Source organism: Anomaloglossus baeobatrachus, chromosome 1 (genome assembly GCF_048569485.1).
Source record: "Anomaloglossus baeobatrachus isolate aAnoBae1 chromosome 1, aAnoBae1.hap1, whole genome shotgun sequence".
NCBI lineage: Eukaryota > Metazoa > Chordata > Amphibia > Anura > Aromobatidae > Anomaloglossus > Anomaloglossus baeobatrachus.
This window is the reverse complement of record NC_134353.1, coordinates 563,952,476-563,974,273: the sequence shown is the minus strand read 5'-3', so window position 1 is coordinate 563,974,273 and position 21,798 is coordinate 563,952,476.

The following is a 21,798-nucleotide window of genomic DNA, read 5'->3' as shown; positions in this document are numbered from 1 at the left end:
TGGCCTAGTTTTTTTTTTCACTTTTTCAGACAAGTGTAACTACCTTAAATTGGTATTCCAGATAAAGATCCTATCCCAATATGTAGTAGGTGTAATAATAATAATATCAGCAAATGCCTTCAATTAGAAATGTAGTATAGTTCTCCTGAGATAACTATGTCTCTTACCTTATGTGCAGGCCATTACAGCTTAGGTATACATGGTTACGACCATGAGCAACTAACTCTCACAATTTGAGTGGTCATAACCATGGATACCTAAGCTGTAATGTCCTGCACATGAGGAGACACGGCTATATCAGGATAACTATACTACATTTTTCATTGGAGGTATTTGCTAATATTATTATTATTATTATTACACCTACTACATATTGGGATAGGATCTTGGAGATGGGCATAACCTTTAAAGCTTTACATGGACCTGCTGGTAAATGCATAGGTACACCATATTTTTGTTATACCTTTGCTCTTTTTCTTTCTTTCTCTTTCTTTCTTTCTTTTTTATTCTCTTTCTTTTATTCTTTTTCTTTCTCTCGCTTCTTCCTATCCATACTGTTCAAATAATTAGAAAATTGGGAGTTAAGATTTCCTTTCTTGTATAAAGAATGATATATTGCACACAATGCAAAGATGTATGGAAATTGAAGTTTATTTTTAGCCATTCTCTTGCCATCTGTGCAAAATTACAGTATTTTCCTCAAGTTTAATTCACTCTTTTATACCTAGCATAATGTCAGAAGTGATTATGATACTGGTTTTTTTTTCTTTCAGGGTGTTGTTTTAGCTCTTCATTTGCATTTCTATTTGATGAGTCTACTGCTAAAATTATCAACATGTGTTGAGTCTGAAATTTGTAGAACTTTTCTTTACCATTTCTAGCTAGATTTTTAACATTTCCCTAAAACTATAACACATTCATCCAATATTTACCCAATATTGCTTTGCTGATGTTCCTTCTTGCTAGCTGCCTATTAAATATATTTAACAAAAACATTTATATATAGGGATCAAATAATATATGCAAAAAAATTAAGTACATTGTCCATATTCATTATTTGCTAAACAGGTTGTCAAGATGTATTCAAATCACAAACACGGTAAAGTCCACAGAGAAGGTATACTTCATAATCCTTAAAGTGGCACATCAGAACGTTTATTTTTTTTATTTTTTGCATTTAAATTAGTAACATTTAAGCAATATTCCCCATTTACTCCCTTTTATTAAATAAGTTAGGCCATGTGCTCTACAGTCTGGCACAAAATTCAGTCCACACTATTATTTGTTGACAGGAAGTCAGTCTCTGACTTCCTGTGATCTACAGGATGACATAATGTCCTATCTGATCCTTCCTGGCAACTTTCAGACACTTTTCGTCCCCATTCAGCTCTGTATCCTTGTCTTTCTGTATCATATCTCATGCATAGAAAGATATCAGAATTAAAAAAATGCCTTTGCTGCCCAAAGTAAACAATCACATTTTATTTTATATTTCTCTCTTAACCCCTTTCCACTCTATGACATATAAATCCATCATCAAGAGAGTATAGGTGTATGTAGCTAGTTAAGAATCTGAGCCCACTTCCCATGACATGATTGCGGACTGCCTATGGGTTATTATGGCGGCCAGTAGTGGCGGATGGCACCATCTCTGCCATTTTAGTGATTCCACGACTAAGCTTCTTAGGGGATTGGGATTTTTAAAATACCACATTAGTGAAATACTGTATGTAATACAAGTGATAAACTGATTGGAGATTCAAGCTCCTTAAAGGCAACTACAAAAACAAATTGAAAACCTAAAATAGTTTTTACAAATATTAAATAAATATATACATTTGAATCCTTCCTTTTCCCATTAAAACCTGTCTAAAAAAAGTAAAAAAAAAACCAAGCATTTTTGGTATTGCTACATCTGTAAAATTTCGAAACTGACTACCATTTGTATTCAAAACATCATTAATTCTTCATGTACACTTGCAAAAAGTCAAGGGTTTTGTAGTGCTATTGAGAGGTGTCTGAGTAACCGATTATACCATGCAGGTTATAATGCTCATTATTTTCATATGTAGGGTGAAGCACAGCCATTAACTGAGACCAGAACAGCTGTGTAAGAGGCTTAAAGGGATAGGCTTAAGATAAAAGTATATTTGTTACCAGTTTACCAGTGCTATGTGACTGCAGATTGGTGGGATCCTCTACTACATACAAACGGAGGACACTGATTTAACAATTATCTAGATTCTGTGAATAGTTAACTTGTTATAACCAAATTACCTCTTTAATGGACACTTTTTTCCTTATAAGCATTTACTTTGACAGCTGAAGTTGAGTTAAAAAAAATCACTCACTTTCTATTTAGGAGTAATGTGAATATTTGATTTTTGGCTAGATGTATACTTTCAGCTGTGACTAGCAAATCACTTTTTTCCTCTTGTCACATGTGCTAGTTAACTGACTACAATTTGTTTTATAATTAGACTAATAAATAAACGATATTCAAATGTTTTAAAAATAGCTTACCAAGTGTATTCGAGGTGAGTGAATTTCCTGTTATGGAAGTCTACTTCCTTGCTGTCCATCTAACGTGCATGGTAGCTTCTAGAGTCTACCAGGATGATAGATGTCAGGGATGATAAAAATTGGACAATTGGATTTCAATTGCAAATCCTTTCTCTCTCTAAAAAATAAGTCGCCTGAAGAGCTGTTTGGCAGTAGTTTTCTCCCCTTTTCTTGCTGAAAACACTTCCCTGAATGTGTATATGTGTATATGGAGAGGCAAAGAAAGATAGCTTTTGGCAAAACAAGCACTTCCCCATCAGATACCTTATTAAATCCCACCAAGGACAATATCTGCAAGTAGTTTGTAATTTCTTCTCGTGGATTTCCTCCGGTTTCCTCCCAGACCTCAAAGACATACAGATAGGGACCTTAGATTGTGAGCCCCAATGGGGACAGTGTTGCTGTTGTATGTAAAGTTCTATGGAATTAATAGCACTATATAATTGAATAAATATTATATATTATTATTATTATCATATGGATGTACATCTACTTGCAAATTCAAGAATAAACTAACTTGAACATATATGATAAATGCATAATGAAACATTACTTAATTACTGAGTTAAAGTACAGGTGTAATAATATAACAATGGTCTGCACTCAGTTTAAAGAGGATGGCGGTGCATGTGAAAAAAAGGGCAATGCCCTGAAGTCATATGATAATGAATTCACTGCACTCAAATTGTAAATTTGCAAGAAGGTGAAAATTTTTTTTTATTTAAATCAAGTGATCAAGCAACATCCAACGACGTTTCGACCCGCCTGGGTCTTAGTCAAGTCGCTAGGTGAAAAATACAAAATATATGATCAAAATACAGCAAGATTATATACAATAATAGCTAATATATACATAGTGAAGAAAATATATACAGGATATATACAAACTATATAGAGATCAAGACAACGGGTCATAAAGCACTGTCATGTTTAAATTTATGTATAAGCTATAGTAGCTAAGTAGCATTCTAGATATACATTTTATATGCAAAATTTACATGAAAAGCATAATTCTGGCAACCTCAGTATTAATAGAACAAACAAAATTCCTGTTGGAAAAGGGGGGTTATTACATGCTGGTATGAAAATACATTGGACAAATAGAAAGAAACGTATACAATTGTATAGTACACCGGCTAAGATACGGTACCTGTATAGTAGGTGACTGAAGGGTGAAGGATGATGTGCACTGAAGCACTGAAGTATATGGAAAAGGTGCCTGGTGAAAATAGAACATAATAAAAAACAGATATAGTACAAGGAATGCTGTAAATGTAGAAATAGAGATAATGAATGAAAGTTACCTTGGGGATATATATGATTTGCAAGCGCAGCAGCGCTGTTGCTATTTGGATCTCGTGTCCTAAGGCATATTAGAGAAGGGGGAGTATATAACTGGGATGGATTTGAAGAGCAGCCAATCAGGGATCAGAATCATGGGGGCTTGGTACCAAACATGTGATCAAACGTCATAGATGAGGACGTGGCAACAAGAGCCCAAAGTGAAAGGCTCATGCGCAGAAAAGCAGAGTAGAACAATGTACTGGTGTATGGAGGATACATATGTAATGTCGGCGCATGCGTAGTAAATTTGCGTAGAACTGGCCGGAAAGTTACGTAAATTGCGTAGTGTGTATTGCGCATGCGTGGTGAAAGAACTCACTCGACTAGTGTAACAGCGCAACGCGCTGACATGTGGAGAGGCTGGGTGAAGCCAGGGAGCATGGATAGTAGCTGAGTGATGTAGTCATACGTAATAGGCGTAGTGTGTGTAGAGCATGCGTAGTAAAGGGAATGGAGAACTTAAAAACTGAGAGAAAGTTGTATTAATGTAATGGGGAAGTAAATGAGAGCATGGAGCTGATGTGTGTAAGTTGTACATATTGAAGCTGAAGGAACTGCGTATAGGTGATGTGGCTGTAAATGCAACAAAGTGATTGGTGTATATAGTGGAAGGTTAAATGAGGGGAAAAAAATGGAGTTCAAAAAGTAAGATGAAAGATAAGGAAATTGAAAATAAAAATAATAAATAAAATGATAAAGATAAAGAAAAGATAAAGAGTAATAAATAAAAATAAATGTAGAAATGACCAGTAATGATGAATAAAATAAAATAAAAAAATAAAATAAAATAAAAAGGAAAAATAAAGAAAATAAAATAAAAATAAAATAAAATAAAATAAAATAAATGTGAATAATAAAAGTAATAATACTAAAAATAAAAAATGATAAATAATAATGATAAAAAGATAAAGAAAAAATACAGAAAAAACAATAATGTCCATGTAGAATTAGTAAAAGAAATGTGAGAAAATAAAAGGAAATTAGGACTGTGAATTGGGAGATATATCTATGGATAATGGTTTTGTTGGAAAAAAGTAGCCTGTAGACTATTGAATGGTAAATAGAAGGGGGAATGATAATGAAAGAGAAGGGGTAAGTAGAAATGAAACTAACAAAATAAATAGGTACTAGGGGGGGTGGGGGGGAAGAAAGGGTAGAAAGAGGTAAAAGTAGAAAAGGTGGGGGTAGGGGTAGCCGGTGTACTTACCAAAGGATACCCAGTCAGCGGTTCTGGGGAAAAGAAAACAAGGTCATAATACAATCGAAGTCATCATGAAAATAATAACACGAGTTCAAAATGTTAAATCAAATTCACGGTTCAAACCTTTAGGGTGTAGTGTTTGCTAAGTGAAGATCCAAAAGGACTCACGGTCTTTGAGAATCCTAATATGATTGCCACCTCTACGTGGTCTAGGAACCTGTTCGATGACTTGGAATCGTAGTTGGGAAACTGTATGGAGGGCTGAACAATCCAGGACGGAATCTATCCTTGAGGAACACCGTTAGGTACTCCAGGACCGTAAAAAGCAAAAATTTCAGAGAGACACTGAAGATTATTTAACCAACAGAGTATACAGATGGAGCGAGCCTTCCGTATCCACTACATGGTGCAGACCCCCTGGACCAAGATCCTACAGCACCTCTGGCTCCGACAGCGACAATTCTTCTGGACCCCGGCTACCACCTCATTTTTTATCCCAAAAGAGAGGGCGAGGCCACCCACAAGGCGGTCCGCCTACCGGTCCCGGTCCACGCATGAACACACGCTCCCAGACCCAGGTAAGAAACCAAACCTGGTAGTCAATATCTCCTCATATAATTTATCACCAACTGACTAAATGTACTACAAAAAGGCTTATCATTTTGCCCAACTCCTCGTTGGGATACATTCCAACTGGAAAAAGATTTGCAATGTTTTTACCGCAATCTACGACTCAAAACACATTTTGGTACTTCTAATGTTATGTCTATCTCTCAACAACCTGCTGTATGTAACACATCACCTGATTTATCCATATCACACTATGGCCTGAGAAAACCTAGTACATATAAACCACCTTTTACTTTCCATGCTACTGAAACTTACATTGACTTGCTGGATAGGGACATCAGGAACATCATTCAGGCACAACATTCAGGACATTTACCTATTAGACATAATCTCTCCAACAATGAGAAGCTGGCGATTGATTCACTTAAAGAAACCAAAAATATAATTATCAAGCCCGCCGACAAGGGTGGAGCTACAGTCATTTTAGATCGACATGCCTACCTAGCTGAGATTCGCAGACAGCTAAGGGATAGCGATACATACCGATCTATTCCCAATGACCCAACATCCTCTATACGGAACAAAATACAACTTTGCTTAAGTCACTATTTACAATTGAACACCATAGATAAAAAAACCGTAGACTTCCTGACCAATGCACATCCTGTCACTCCGGTCATCTATGCTTTACCTAAAATACATAAATCTTTATCTTCTCCCCCTGGTCGCCCTATAGTAGCGTCTACCAACTCGATCCTATCACCCCTGTCTATTTTCTTGGAAAAAATTCTGACACCACTAACAAGAAAATTACGTTCTTTTATACTTGACACAAGTCATTTCCTTAGAATTATCCATAGTCTGAAATCAATTCCTCCCCACAGTCTATTAGTGACTCTTGATGTGCAAAGCCTCTACACATCAATAGAACATTCTAAAGGTATAGAGGCAGTAAAGATTCTACTCGAGGATTCGGATTTAACCAATAACTCAGTTTCACTGTGTTTGGATATTCTGCAATTAGTTCTCCATGAAAATTTCTTTTGTTTGGTGATCAATATTACCTCCAAATACGGGGCACAGCCATGGGTTCTAATATGGCACCAGCTTATGTCAACTGTTACATGGATCGTTTCGAACATGACCATGTTTACTCTAACACTCTTTTCAATCAATTCGCCACTAATTGGCTAAGGTACATAGACGACATTTTTTTCATCTGGCACGGCTCTCCTGAATACCTAGATTTATTCGTTGCTCAACTCAATTCAATTAGGGCTGAACTTCAATTCACGGTTCAATCCAGTACCCAGCAAATTTCATTTCTGGATACTCAAATAATAAAGGATGACACAGGACTTCTCACTACAGACCTATATACCAAACCTACTGATACCAACTCACTACTTTTAAATTCCAGTTGCCACCCACGAGCCACCAAGGATAGTTTACCTCGCTCTCAATTTCAGAGAGTGTCTAGAATAGTCTCAGATACTGCCACACTTTCCACTAGACTCGATGATATGTCAAAAAAATTCCAAGATCGGGACTATCCTCTTTCCTTATTAAGGCACGAGAGACAGAGAACCACACCTGTACGGAACTACAATAACACTAATACTGAACGAATACCATTCGTTCATACGTACCATCCTATTATGCCTAAAATCTACGCCTGTATTCGTAGACACTGGTCCCTACTCTCGACTGCTTATCCCCAGATTGAAGCGTTTAAAGCGCCAGCTCTTATCTGCACTAAAAGATCACGCAATATTAGAGATAATCTCGTTCGAGCCGATATTGGCAGTTTAACCAGACAGCCCATTCAACAATTCTTGAATACACAAAAAACAGGGACTTTTCCCTGTCTTGGCTGTGCAGCCTGTTCTAACGTTATCAAGTCCCCTGTGATCCTACATCCACAGTCGGGCAAGAGTTTTCCTATAAAATGTTTCTTTACTTGCGATTCTAATTTCGTAGTTTATTTGATCAAATGCCCCTGCGGTCTACTTTATGTTGGTGAGACTTCCCAACATGGGAGAGATAGGATAGCCTCACACAAATCCACCATCAGATGCAAGAAAACCTGGCTCCCCATCCCACACCATTTTTGTTCAGCCCTCCATACAGTTTCCCAACTACGATTCCAAGTCATCGAACAGGTTCCTAGACCACGTAGAGGTGGCAATCATATTAGGATTCTCAAAGACCGTGAGTCCTTTTGGATCTTCACTTTGCAAACACTACACCCTAAAGGTTTGAACCGTGAATTTGATTTAACATTTTGAACTCGTGTTATTATTTTCATGATGACTTCGATTGTATTATGACCTTGTTTTCTTTTCCCCAGAACCGCTGACTGGGTATCCTTTCGTAAGTACACCGGCTACCCCTACCCCCACCTTTTCTACTTTTACCTCTTTCTACCCTTTATTCCCCCCCCCACCCCCCTAGTACCTATTTATTTTGTTAGTTTCATTTCTACTTACCCCTTCTCTTTCATTATCATTCCCCCTTCTATTTACCTTTCAATAGTCTACAGGCTACATTTTTCCAACAAAACCATTATCCATAGATATATCTCCCAATTCACAGTCCTAATTTCCTTTTATTTTCTCACATTTCCTTTACTAATTCTATGTGGACATTATTGTTTTTTCTGTATTTTTTCTTTATCTTTTTATCATTATTATTTATCATTTTTTATTTTTACTATTATTACTTTTATTATTCACATTTATTTTATTTTATTTTCTTTATTTTTCCTTTTTATTTTATTTTATTTTTTTATTTTATTCATCATTACTGGTCGTTTCTACATTTATTTTTATTTATTACTCTTTATCTTTTCTTTATCATTTTATTTATTATTTTTATTTTCATTTTCCTTATCTTTCATCTTACTTTTTTAACTCCATTTTTTCCCCTCATTTAACCTTCCACTATATACACCAATCACTTTGTTGCATTTACAGCCACATCACCTATACACAGTTCCTTCAGCTTCAATATGTACAACTTACACACATCAGCTCCATGCTCTCATTTACTTCCCCATTACATTAATACAACTTTCTCTCAGTTTCTAAGTTCTCCTTTCCCTTTACTACGCATGCTCTACACACACTACGCCTATTACGTATGACTACATCACTCAGCTACTATCCATGCTCCCTGGCTTCACCCAGCCTCTCCACATGTCAGCGCGTTGCGCTGTTACACTAGCCGAGTGAGTTCTTTCACCACGCATGCGCAATACACACTACGCAATTTACATAACTTTCCGGCCCGTTCTACGCAAATTTACTACGCATGCGCCGACATTACATATGTATCCTCCATACACCAGTACATTGTTCTACTCTGCTTTTCTGCGCATGAGCCTTTCACTTTGGGCTCTTGCTGCCACGTCCTCATCTATGACGTTTGATCACATGTTTGGTACCAAGCCCCCATGATTCTGATCCCTGATTGGCTGCTCTTCAAATCCATCCCAGTTATATACTCCCCCTTCTCTAATATGCCTTAGGACACGAGATTCAAATAGCAACAGCGCTGCTGCGCTTGCAAATCATATATATCCCCAAGGTAACTTTCATTCATTATCTCTATTTCTACATTTACAGCATTCCTTGTACTATATCTGTTTTTTATTATGTTCTATTTTCACCAGGCACCTTTTCCATATACTTCAGTGCTTCAGTGAACATCATCCTTCACCCTTCAGTCACCTACTATACAGGTACCGTATCTTAGCCGGTGTACTATACAATTGTATACGTTTCTTTCTATTTGTCCAATGTATTTTCATACCAGCATGTAATAACCCCCCTTTTCCAACAGGAATTTTGTTTGTTCTATTAATACTGAGGTTGCCAGAATTATGCTTTTCATGTAAATTTTGCATATAAAATGTATATCTAGAATGCTACTTAGCTACTATAGCTTATACATAAATTTAAACATGACAGTGCTTTATGACCCGTTGTCTTGATCTCTATATAGTTTGTATATATCCTGTATATATTTTCTTCACTATGTATATGTAGAGACACGGGGCTCAGTGGGTGCTCTCGTCCACTAAAACCCGCCTTTAGAAAGACAGCGTGGCTCAGGGCTCATCCCAACTGAACGCCGGCCTCCTTAACCGTGGGCGTAACACTACTCAGACAACACAGGGTGAGGGAACCACAATAATTAGACTTTATTGGATCCTCAAACAATTAACGGCACATAACACATAACCAGCAAAACACACAAATGTAACAGGCAACAGAGTCTCAACCTTCCGCTGGCTCACCAGGAATTTTGAATGTCCATGCCTCACAGGTTTCAAGCTGTCTGAGATCTGCAAAGTCTGTAACAGGTGACTGAACTGTCCCAACTTGAGTGTCCTCCTTAGGTAGTCCTGGTTTGATGTTAAAATCCTGGCAGCCGGAGTCGAAATCCCTAGGCTGTGGATATGGTCTCCAACCGGATCCGGAGTCCCTAGATTGAAGCCATAAGATATCCTGATCCTCTAGTCAGCTCCAAAGAGCTTAGACTGGATCCATCAGCATCCATCAACCTTCATCAACCTGGTGGCTTAAAGAAGTCCTCTCTTATAGCCACAGCCCTCCCTCTGGGCACACTGCGTCCTCATCGATTGGTTGGACAAGATTGCTTCTCTCATTGGACGAATTTCAAGCTACATGGACAATGCTCATTTAAATTATGTGGATAGAAAGACTGAGGATATCTACATGAAGTTTGCAAGTCACAGACTCTACAATGGCTACTAAGGTAATCACATTAGCAATACACAACTACAATACAATGGTTACTGGAAATGTCTGGAGAACAATACATCTGGCTTTCAGTGGCCAACACAATTACATTGAGTCAACAAGAGTCTTGTAAAAACAATGAGGGACTTCTCCCCCGTCTATAGACAATCTATCATGCTGTCTGGCTGAATTTTAAGAAACTTTAACCCATGAAAGTCCATGTCGTCACATTCCTCCCCCTTCTTAATATTAGCCAGACATGATAGGCTTCCGATCATCCTTCTCCTCTTGACGGCAATGTCCTTTTTAATGGTGAGGTCAGCAACAGAGGCTTGCATCTATACACCTCCTCTTGATTACCTCCCCCAGGTTGGGCGGCCGCACTACGGATAAGCTCTAGGGTGGGGTCTGACAGTTGAGCTTCCCTGAACTCCTTACGATCTATCTCCCCCCAATCAATGGCCACAGTTGGGTCTGATGTATTCACATTTGTTGGCTCTGATGAGGAGGCTGAAGATTGAGGAGTTGGGTTCTCCTCTGATGGGCTGGAAGAAAGACCTGCACCAGGATGGTGTTTGGCTTGGCTGCGGGTGATGGCGGTGACAAACTGGCTGGATAGTCCTTGTCCTAGGTCATTTCCCAAAATTACAGGGGTGGGGAGGCCGTCCATGAGCACCACTTCAACCTCTCCTTGGTCAGTTCCCCAGTCCAACTGTACTCGTGCCAGAGGGATGTTCGAGCGCTGGCTCCCAGCAAGGGTGATGGTCACTTGGCGGCCAGGTAAATGATGTTCTGTGGGAACAATATCTGGGCTGACCAGGGTGATGGAAGATCCCGAGTCTCGAAGTCCCTGAGCCTGTATATCACCGACCTTGACCGTCTGGATGTGGGGATGGAGGTTAGCTGGTGTACGGTGTCCGGCCTGCCGTATGGTGTGGACTGGATAAACCACTTCCTCAGCTATTGGTGTTTCTCAGGAGTAGCATTCCTCAGGTCTCATTGGTTCATCTCGGCATATGTTGACTGGTAGACGGGCTCCAGGCATGGGGCTCCGGTTTTGTAGACACTCTTTGGCCATGTGTCCAAGGCGCCCACACGTATAACAGCGCCGTGGGTTAGACAAGTCACCCACCCTGTTGGTAAACATTTGTCTTGTTGGGGCTTCTGTGGGGTAATGAGTTAGTCCAGCGCGTGAGTCTGGGGGTCGCTTGGATCCATGGCTGAGGGACCTCCTCAGATCAGTGGGCCTATTGGGCCTCCAGCTGGGTTGGTTGGCTGTAAATTCGTCAGCCAATCGCGCTGCTTGCTCTGGGGTGTCGGGCTTCCTGTCAGCTACCCATTCTCGGATTTCCGGGTCCATCTGCTCCAGCAGCTGTTCAAGCACTATCACATCCCGGAGGGCAGCAGCGGAGTGGGCAGCCCGATCATTGAGCCAGCGATTACAGTGTCGTCGGAGTTGACTGCCAAATTCGACGTACGAGACACCCTGACGAGACATAGTCCGGAACTTAGTGCGATGTCTCTCGGGTGTTATGGTAAAAAGGGCCATCAAAGTGTCCTTAATAATTCCGTAGTCCAAGCAGTCCTGAGGCCCAAGTGATCGGACAGCCTCCTGGGCCCGGACCGGCAAGCTTGTCCACAGGTATTTGGACCACTCATCTGTGGGCACCTGGTGCATACGCATTAGCATCTCAAAGTTTTGCAAGTGTTCATCTATCTCAGTGCTGGAATCATTAAACACTGGCACATCCCTGTAGCGAAGATGACTTCCTTTGTGGTGGTCTATCCTGGAGGTAGGTACTGATGGTGAGGAAATTGGAAATCCAAACACAAATTGCAGAACACCAGCCCTCTCTTCCCTTGAAGCTTCAGGCCCCAATACAGTAAACAATTCCTTGACTCGGTCTGCTTGGGTTTGGTTTGTTTCCAGACTGTCACTGGATCTAGGATGAGATACAGGGTTTACCTCCTCTGATACCACAACGGCAGTGTCCCCATCATCCTCTGCCTCATTCTGGGCATCCCAACAGACTAATTTCCGGATCAAGTCTGACCGAGTGTCAGTGTTCCTGTAGTCAATCTTTCGCATCTGGCACCGATCCTGTAGCATCCATTTACTGCTGCGGTCGTAACTCCTCTCTGGTCCTGGTCCCATGGCTGAGCTGGTGGGGTTGGACATGGCAGCGTCCGAAACCTGAATGCCTCCCCTATGGCCTGCTGGGTATGCTTATGTGCCTCCCTGGTTGTTGAGCCCTGGACGGTGTCCGAAAACCCCAGTCCACTGCAGCTCCCCTGGGTATATCAGGCTGAGTAGTATCCCACTGCTGCCACCAATTGTGGAGACACGGGGCTCAGTGGGTGCTCTCGTCCACTAAAACCCGCCACCTTTAGAAAGACAGCGTGGCTCAGGGCTCATCCCAACTGAACGCCGGCCTCCTTAACCGTGGGCGTATAACTACTCAGACAACACAGGGTGAGGGAACCACAATAATTAGACTTTATTGGATCCCCAAACAATTAACGGCACATAACACATAACCAGCAAAACACACAAATGTAACAGGCAACAGAGTCTCAACCTTCCGCTGGCTCACCAGGGATTTAGAATGTCCATGCCTCACAGGTTCCAAGCTGTCTGAGGTCTGCAAAGTCTGTAACAGGTGACTGAACTGTCCCAACCTGAGTGTCCTCCTTAGGTAGTCCTGGTTTGATGTTAAAATCCTGGCAGCCGGAGTAGAAATCCCTAGGCTGTGGATATGGTCTCCAACCGGATCCGGAGTCCCTAGATTGAAGCCATAAGATATCCTGATCCTCTAGTCAGCTCCAAAGAGCTTAGACTGGATCCATCAGCATCCATCAACCTTCATCAACCTGGTGGCTTAAAGAAGTCCTCTCTTATAGCCACAGCCCTCCCTCTGGGCACACTGCATCCTCATCGATTAGTTGGACAAGATTGCTTCTCCCATTGGACGAATTTCAAGCTACATGGACAATGCTCATTCAAATTATGTGGATAGAAAGACAGAGGATATCTACATGAAGTTTGCAAGTCACAGACTCTACAATGGCTACTAAGGTAATCACATTAGCAATACACAACTACAATACAATGGTTACTGGAAATGTCTGGAGAACAATACATCTGGATTTCAGTGGCCAACACAATTACATTGAGTCAACAAGAGTCTTGTAAAAACAATGAGGGACTTCTCCCCCCCCCCCCCCCGTCTATAGACAATCTATCATGCTGTCTGGCTGGATTTTAAGAAACTTTAACCCATGAGAGTCCATGTCGTCACAGTATATATTAGCTATTATTGTATACAATCTTGCTGTATTTTGATCATATATTTTGTATTTTTCACCTAGCGACTTGACTAAGACCCAGGCGGGTCGAAACGTTGTTGGATGTTGCTTGATCACTTGATTTAAATAAAAAAAAAATTTCACCTTCTTGCAAATTTACAATTTGAGTGCAGTGAATTCATTATCATATTAAAGTACAGGTGTCACGTGACTACAGGAGTTTTGTCATAAATAAGGGCACCCCCAGCGAGTGCCACAACAACGCGGCTACACCAGGAACACTAGTGAACCCTGGCGCTAAGGAAAGGGGAGCAGGGATACCTCCTGCACTAATCTCAGGCTACTCCCTAATATCCCTATGTGGGGTTTTCCACCCCGTCACTGATGACGTGCCTAGGCCCTTGCTTGCCCTGAACTTACCCAAGCCAGTAAGAAGGCCGGTGAGAGAACTAGATTTCCTACTGCAATAATCCAACACAAGGGTAGGAAGACAGTCAGGGGGAAATAGATACAAAAAGAAAACACTGCAAGTAACTTCAATGTAGCTGACACCACTGCTGCAATAGTCATGAACTTCAGGCTCTTCTATAGCCAGGCTCCTACCAAAGTGGACAGGTTAGATAAGAAAATCTTTCACTGACATCAGATGTTAAGACACCTGACTATATATAACAAAGTGGAGGGGTCACAAAAAGCTGCACCTGGGATTAAGGCTCCAAAGCATAGCCAGATAGGAAAGAGTCCTTAACCCCTACAGCAAAAGCAAAAACATTTAAACATCAGATGCAGAATTGTGGACAATAAGACACTGTGACCTCTGGTCCCAGACCCGATAGAGATCCCCCAGAGCCGAGCACAACCATGACAGTATGGCTTCACAAAATGGGTACAATGGTCAATTCTATGGCTTTCTTTCTTTTCAATGTTTTATTTAAGTTTTCAAGAACATTACACTTTACATACAATAAGATTTTAATACAAACAGAATCATAATAGGAGGTACAAATGACATGCAAAGGCTACATATCCCAATGAGCAGAGAAATAGTAAATACATCAGGCAATATAAAGCTTAGTAGGTTATTAGCTAGATGTCTAACTTAGGTACAACAACACGGTTGTATTACCAGAATAAAGTCTCAGAATTGTTCAATTGGGCATATGTGTCCAGATGGTATTCTGTAAGTGAAATGCCTATAAGGTCAATTCTGTGTCTATCACCTTAAAATGGCTTTGACAATAATGTGAGAAGAATTTGGCATACACTCAGTGGTAAGTTGAGGTGCAAGCGTAAGTGGATCTTGAGTCACTAAGCTTTCCAAAATGAGAATTCGCTGAACACTCTTTTTGTGAATTGCATAAATTATTTTATTCTCAGAAAAATCCAAATGCAGGAGTATATATCAGTAACTTGATAGATGTGGGGATATTTACAAAGGAATACCGGTTATATGGTCTTATTCATATGGTCACTATGAAGGAAGGAGACAAGTGTGTTATTAGTAACAGTAACATACAGGAAATATATATATATAAGTTGATGTGTGATTATACATGTAAAAAGGGTGTACATATTTACAAGCCATGAATATCATCAAACCAGAAACAGCAGTAACAACAAAGAACAATCATGGTCTCATCAAACCATGACAGCATTGACAGGTATGGTATTAATGTTGTAAATAGCATAATATAGGAAAGGAGCAGGTTAAGTAAAAAAATAATGCTGCATAGAAGGAATTTGCTAATGTAGAAATTCATGTAATACTAATATCTTTAGGGGTTGATTCTTATTTCTATATGCGTGTTGTAGGACAAAAAATCCTTGTAGAGCTGAACACTTCCACAAAGGGTTAACTCTGTGGAATAAAATAACAATATTGTGTCAATTGGGTAAATAGAAGAGAATAGAAAAGAGAAGATATGAATCATATCTAGAAGCATACATTTAATGCTTGAGGAATAGTGCTCCAGCACCTTTAATGGTGCCTGCTGGGGAAGCAGTCAGTGATGCAGTGGGTCTTCTTATAATGTAAGTGTTGGTAATCCAGGAGGATGCACTGGATGCGGGCACTGGAGTGTCACATGATGGGTGGTCAGTCCAATCATGTAACCACTGATGTAGTAAATGCGGAGGTGCCGTGAATATGGGCTGTGTGACAGAAAAGGGTGGGACAGGCACTGAGATATCATATGACGGACATCCATTCCGGTCATGTGGCTGTGAAGGGCATGCACAAAAGTCCATGAGGGCTGCGTCTAACGGGGGGCAGGCATGTAATAATGATCAATGATGGTTGAAGGGTCCAGTGATGTATTATGAAGCAAAGTCGACAGGATGGGCAGGCCGTCAAACACAATACATGCCAGGGGAGGTGTATTAAAACAATTCTAATTGTAGTGGATTATAAAACCATTCTAATTGTAGTGAGTTGTTTGTCACACAACCCATATTCACTGCACTTAAACATTTACTACATCAGAGGTCACATGATCGGACTGGTCACCCATCACATGACACTCCAGTGGCTGCCCCTTCCTGTCCCGCGGTTACATTGCTTCCACTGAATGCCCTCCATCCACCCTGATCACCAGCACTTTCGTTATAAAAATACCCATTGCATAAATGACTGCATCCCCAGCAGGCACCATTAAAGGCACGGGAGCGCTATTCGTCAAGCATTAAATGTATGCTTCTAGATATGATTCACATCTTCCCTTTTCTATTCCCTTTCAATTTAGCCAATTGACACAATGTTGTTATTTTACTCCATAGAATTAAACCTTTGTGGCAGTGTTCAGCTGTACAAGGATTTTTTGTCCCACGACACTCATATAGAAATAAGAATCAACCCCTAAAGGTACAATATTAGCATTGCATCAGCTTCTACATTAGCAAACTCCTTTTATGCAGCATTATTCTTTGACTAAAGGCTCATTCAGACGACCATTCTGTTTGTCCTGTTCAGTTCCTTTTTTTGCAGACCTACTGACAAGACCATCTTTTCAATGTGTTTTGTGTAGGATCGGATGGCACACAGAAGTGTTTCCATGTGCCATCAATTCCTACAAAAAAAACACAGTGGAGTCCGTATGTTTGTTCCATTATTATGGAACATGTCTTATTCTGTTCTACAATTGCGGACCGTGCATCAATACAAGTCAAAGGGTCCGCACAATCCCCGGAAGCCACATAGAAGCAGTTCCGTGGGGCGTCCGTTGGCTGTCCCTGCAGTCTGTGTCTCACTCCTGCACCAGCTCCGCAGCTGCTCGCACTGCAGTGTGTCAGCATCTACTCACACAGCAGTGTGCGAGCAGGTGCGAGGACGATGAGTGCTGCTGTCAGGAGGTTAACTCAGATCATTACCTGCGGTGACGAAGTCCGCTCTTCTCCTGCCATCAGCACTCGTCACTGAGTTCCATGCCCTCAGCGATATCACCTCAAGTCGCGCAAGAGCTCATGATGCTGCCACTAATCACAGTTTCAGGCCACACACGAGACTTGTGGTGATATTGCTGTGGTCATTGATCTCAGTGACAAGCGCTGTCATCACAAGTTCAGGGGCATTCATCACCGCAGGTACTGTACCTAGCTAACCTCATGATGTCATCACTCGTCATGCCCTGCGGTGACCTGGCCTGGCTGGGATAGTGAGTATGGATCGTTGTTCTTATTGGATTATGCTGGACCCGGATTTGTCTTTTCTTTTCAATAAATTGGTGAAAGATGGAATGTGCTGGAGAGTGTTTTTTCAAATAAAAATTTGTTTGTTGTCTAGTTTTTCTTATTATTGACTGGGTTAGTGATGTTGGGTATCTGATAAACGCTGTTACATTACTAATGCCAGGGATTGATGCCAGATGACATTACACAGCTTGTATTAACACCATATATTACCCTGTTTGGCACCGCAAGTGCAATGGGATGAGTTGGGGCGAAGCGCCAGGATTGGCGCATCTAATGGATGCGTCACTTTTGGGGCAGCTGTGGCCTGCTATTTTAGGCTAAGGAGAGTCCAATAACTATGGACCTCCCTAGTCTGCGAATACCAGACCACAGCTGTCTACTTTACCTTGGCTGATGATCCAATTTGGGGGGGACCCCATGTTTTTTTGTTTTTAATAATTTATTTAATTTAATTTAAAATAACAGCATCAGGTGCCCTCTGTTTTGGATTACCAGCAAAACTGAAGCTGCCAGCTTTGGTCTGCAGGCTGTAGCCATCTGCTTTACCCTAGCTGGCTACAAAAAATAAGGGGGACCACACACTGATATTCAAAGATTGTAAATATGTATATTTGTAAATTTGTACACACTCCGTACCTGTACACATTAACTTGTATATACATATCATGTATGTTATTGTTACTAATAATACACTTGCCTCCTTTCTTCATAGCGATCATATGAATAAGACTGTATAACCGGTCGAAACATCAACATTTTTCACGCTCTTCATTTGTAAATACCCCCGCATCTATCAAGTTACTGATATATACACCTGCATTTGCATTTTTCTGAGAATAAAATAATTTAAGCAATTCACAAATGGAGTGTGCAGCAAATTCTCACCTTGACAATAATGGCTTGACTTTGAATATACAGGTCTCATTTAATAGTTATACAGCAAAAAAAAAAATATATATATTGACATGTATAGTAATAATATTTTTCGATTTGGTAAGGCTTATTGAGTATTTTTCCATTTTCTTTTTTGACATAGTTCTGTTATTTGTTACATTTTTTGTCAACAGCATAAAATAAAATAGAAGACTTAAAAGATCAATACGAATGCTCACGATACTCCAGTAGTTTTTATATTTAAATAGTAGTGACATCGTCAAAACCAACACATTTTACAGCTATCAATTTTTAAAACAAGGGAAGAAAATTTCCACTAGGGCAAAAAGTATTTCATCTACAGGTATGGTACTGTCAAAATGTGCAGTGTGAAAATAAACATTGTCAAATTAATTGTCAGGTGAGACTAACAGATCTAAGAAAATATTCAGCGACTTACTATTTCCCATCCCTAAAGAAGTGTGTGTTTTATTTGCAGATGAGCATTGGAGTACTTTTTAAACATTTCAAAGTTGCAGTAAAATATTCATTCATATCACAGGAAAAAGTTTCAATATTTGTAGGATACACTATTTCATAACCTTTTATTCCTGAAGGACAATAGACTGTGTAGTTTTTTCATGTAAACCATAAAGATTGAGATAAATAAAGATTTTGTTAATTCTAGATTTCCTAAAAAGAATTAAAGACTAGTATGAAAAAGAGGAAATTGAAGGAATTTCTAAATATATTAAAAAATAAAAGGCCTATGTTGCTTCAATCAAGTTGGCATAAGTCAATATTACAAATGAATATAACAAAGTTTGTAATTTATTTTATATTTATATCACAGAAAAATTATACTTGGGAGCCATGTATCATCCCTTTGCCTCTTAAATTGACCATTCATTGTGTTAAAAAAAGGAAAAGTTTGTAATATTAAGAAAATGTAAAAAATGCAATCAACCCCTAGTTGTCTATTAAAAAGAGATATTTTAAAAACATTAATAAACATACTTATTGCAGCATCTGTAAAGTCCACTTTATCAAAATATAAAATTATTTGATCCTTATGACAAATGCCATAAAGCAAGGAAAAAAATTACACAAATGAATTGCAATTTTTCAATTGTTTCACCACTGTAAAAAACCTGCAATTTAAAGTAATCAAACTGTCATATTTATCCCACAAAAAAAATCATTACAAATGTCAGCTTGCCCCACAAAAAGATAAATCTCACATAGCTAAATTAGAATTTTTTTTACAAGTTTCTGATTTCTTTTCACCTGTAAAATATAAAAAAGCTATATGAGTTTGGTATCGTAGTGACCTGGAGAATCAGCATGTCAGGCCATTATTGCTACACAATGAACGCTGTAAGTTTGAATGGTTTGTGGACGCCATGTCACATTGGCAAAGCCACTAAGGGGCCTAAACAGTAGAGCTCCCCCACAAGTGAACAAGTGATCCCATTTTGGAAACCTGATCCCTCAAGGCATTTATCTAGATGTTTACTGAGCACCTTGAACCTCCAGGTGCTTCACAGAATTGTATAACATTGAGACGTGAAAATGAAAAAATATATTTTTAGCCACAAAAAAAACAAACTTTTAAAATTCACTAGGGTAACAGGAAATAATGGACACTACTATTTTTTGAGCAATTTCTTCTGAGTATGCCAATACCCTATATGTGGTTGAAAACTACTTTTGAAGCACAATACAAAGCAAATAAGAAAAGGAGCACCAAAGTTTGAGTTCAGAATTAGTTTGAATGGTTTGCGGGTGCCATGTCACATTGGCAAAGCCCCTGAGGTGTTTAAACAGTAGAGCTCCCCCACAAGTGACCCCATTTTGAAAACTCAACCCCTCAAGGAATTTATTTAGATGTTTAGTGAGCACCTTGAGTGCTTCACAGAATTATATAACGTTGAGCTGGGAAAATGAAAAAATCTATTTTTAACCACAAAAATGTTACTTTAATACCACAATTTTCAAATTCACTAGGGTACCATGATATAATTGATTGTACTATTTGTTGTGCAATTTCTCCTGAGTACATCAACACCCCATATGTGGTCAAAAACTACTTTTGAGGCATAGTACAAAGTGAAGAAGGGAAGGAGTGCCATATTTGAGTTCAGATTTAGTTGAAATGGTTTGCGGGTGCCATGTTACATTGGCAGAGCCTCTGAGGTGTTATAACAGGAGAAATCCCCATAAGTGACCCCATTTTAAAAACTGCACCTCTCAATGAATTCATTCAAGGGTGTAGTGAGTTTATTGACGGTACAGGTGTGTCACACAATTTTATACTATTGGGAGGTGAACAAAAAATAATCACATTGATACCACTAAAATGCTGTTTTAATACCAGATTTCACAAGAGGAATAAGTAAAAAAGGCCTTATAATGCATTACACAGTTTCTCCTGAATTATGCAATATCCCACTGTGAAAGCATCAGGATTTTTGGTATCCCTGATGAAGAAAGACGTCTTCCTTCAAAACATGTTGGATTGAATCTGTGTGTACCCATAGCACCAGTCATGTTACATGCTGACCTTCCCGTTTCCAGTTTAAGAGCACATGCGATAAACTGAGACAATGCTTCTGGCTGGAGCATCATCAGCCTCTGCAGTTGCAGCAAAAGAGCGGATGCAGGATCTCCATTTTCCACCACACTACACCAAAGAGGACAGCAACAAAGTAGAGGTGGTCCCGCACCACCGCAAGTCACTCTGCGGTAACGCACGTGTGCTCGTGGAGGGCTGTAAATTACCATGTCCTGAGTAGGGGTGCTCGTCCAAAGAAAGAGTCCAAGTACAGATGAAATGGGGAGAAGAATGAAGGACCGCACTCCGTCCACTGTGCAGGAATACGATTTATTTAGCGGTGCAGGATAAAAAGCCGGAGACGCGCTGTGAGCTGGCTCCCAGGTAAAGGACGACGGCCGTTTTGCCTAATCAGGCTTCCACGGGTCCAACCATGGACCCGTGGAAGCCTGATTAGGCGAAACGGCCGTCGTCCTTTATCTGGGAGCCAGCTCACAGCGCGTCTCCGGCTTTTTACCCTGCACCGCTAAATAAATCGTATTCCTGCACAGTGGACGGAGTGCGGTCCTTCATTCTTCTCCCCATTACACCAAAGAGGACAACCAACGGACTTTGTCACTCTGTCCAATCAGACAAATAATAGCATTTTCCCAGTGCATACTTTTAAAGTGATTTTCTAATTCATAGCCCAGAACTTTTTGATTCTTTTAACGACAGCGTTTTAGATTACAATTCTAAGTTTTATCTTTTTATCGTTTAATCATGCAATTTTAGTATCATTATAGCAACCATTTTTGTGATAGCACTCCTATTATTTGATTTATTTTAATTGGTAATTAAAAGGAACATTTTTAAATACATATAAGCTCCCCATTATTTATGTCATACCATCAGATCTCAACCAAGGCATATTTCTCCTTAAGTTTATTGAGTTG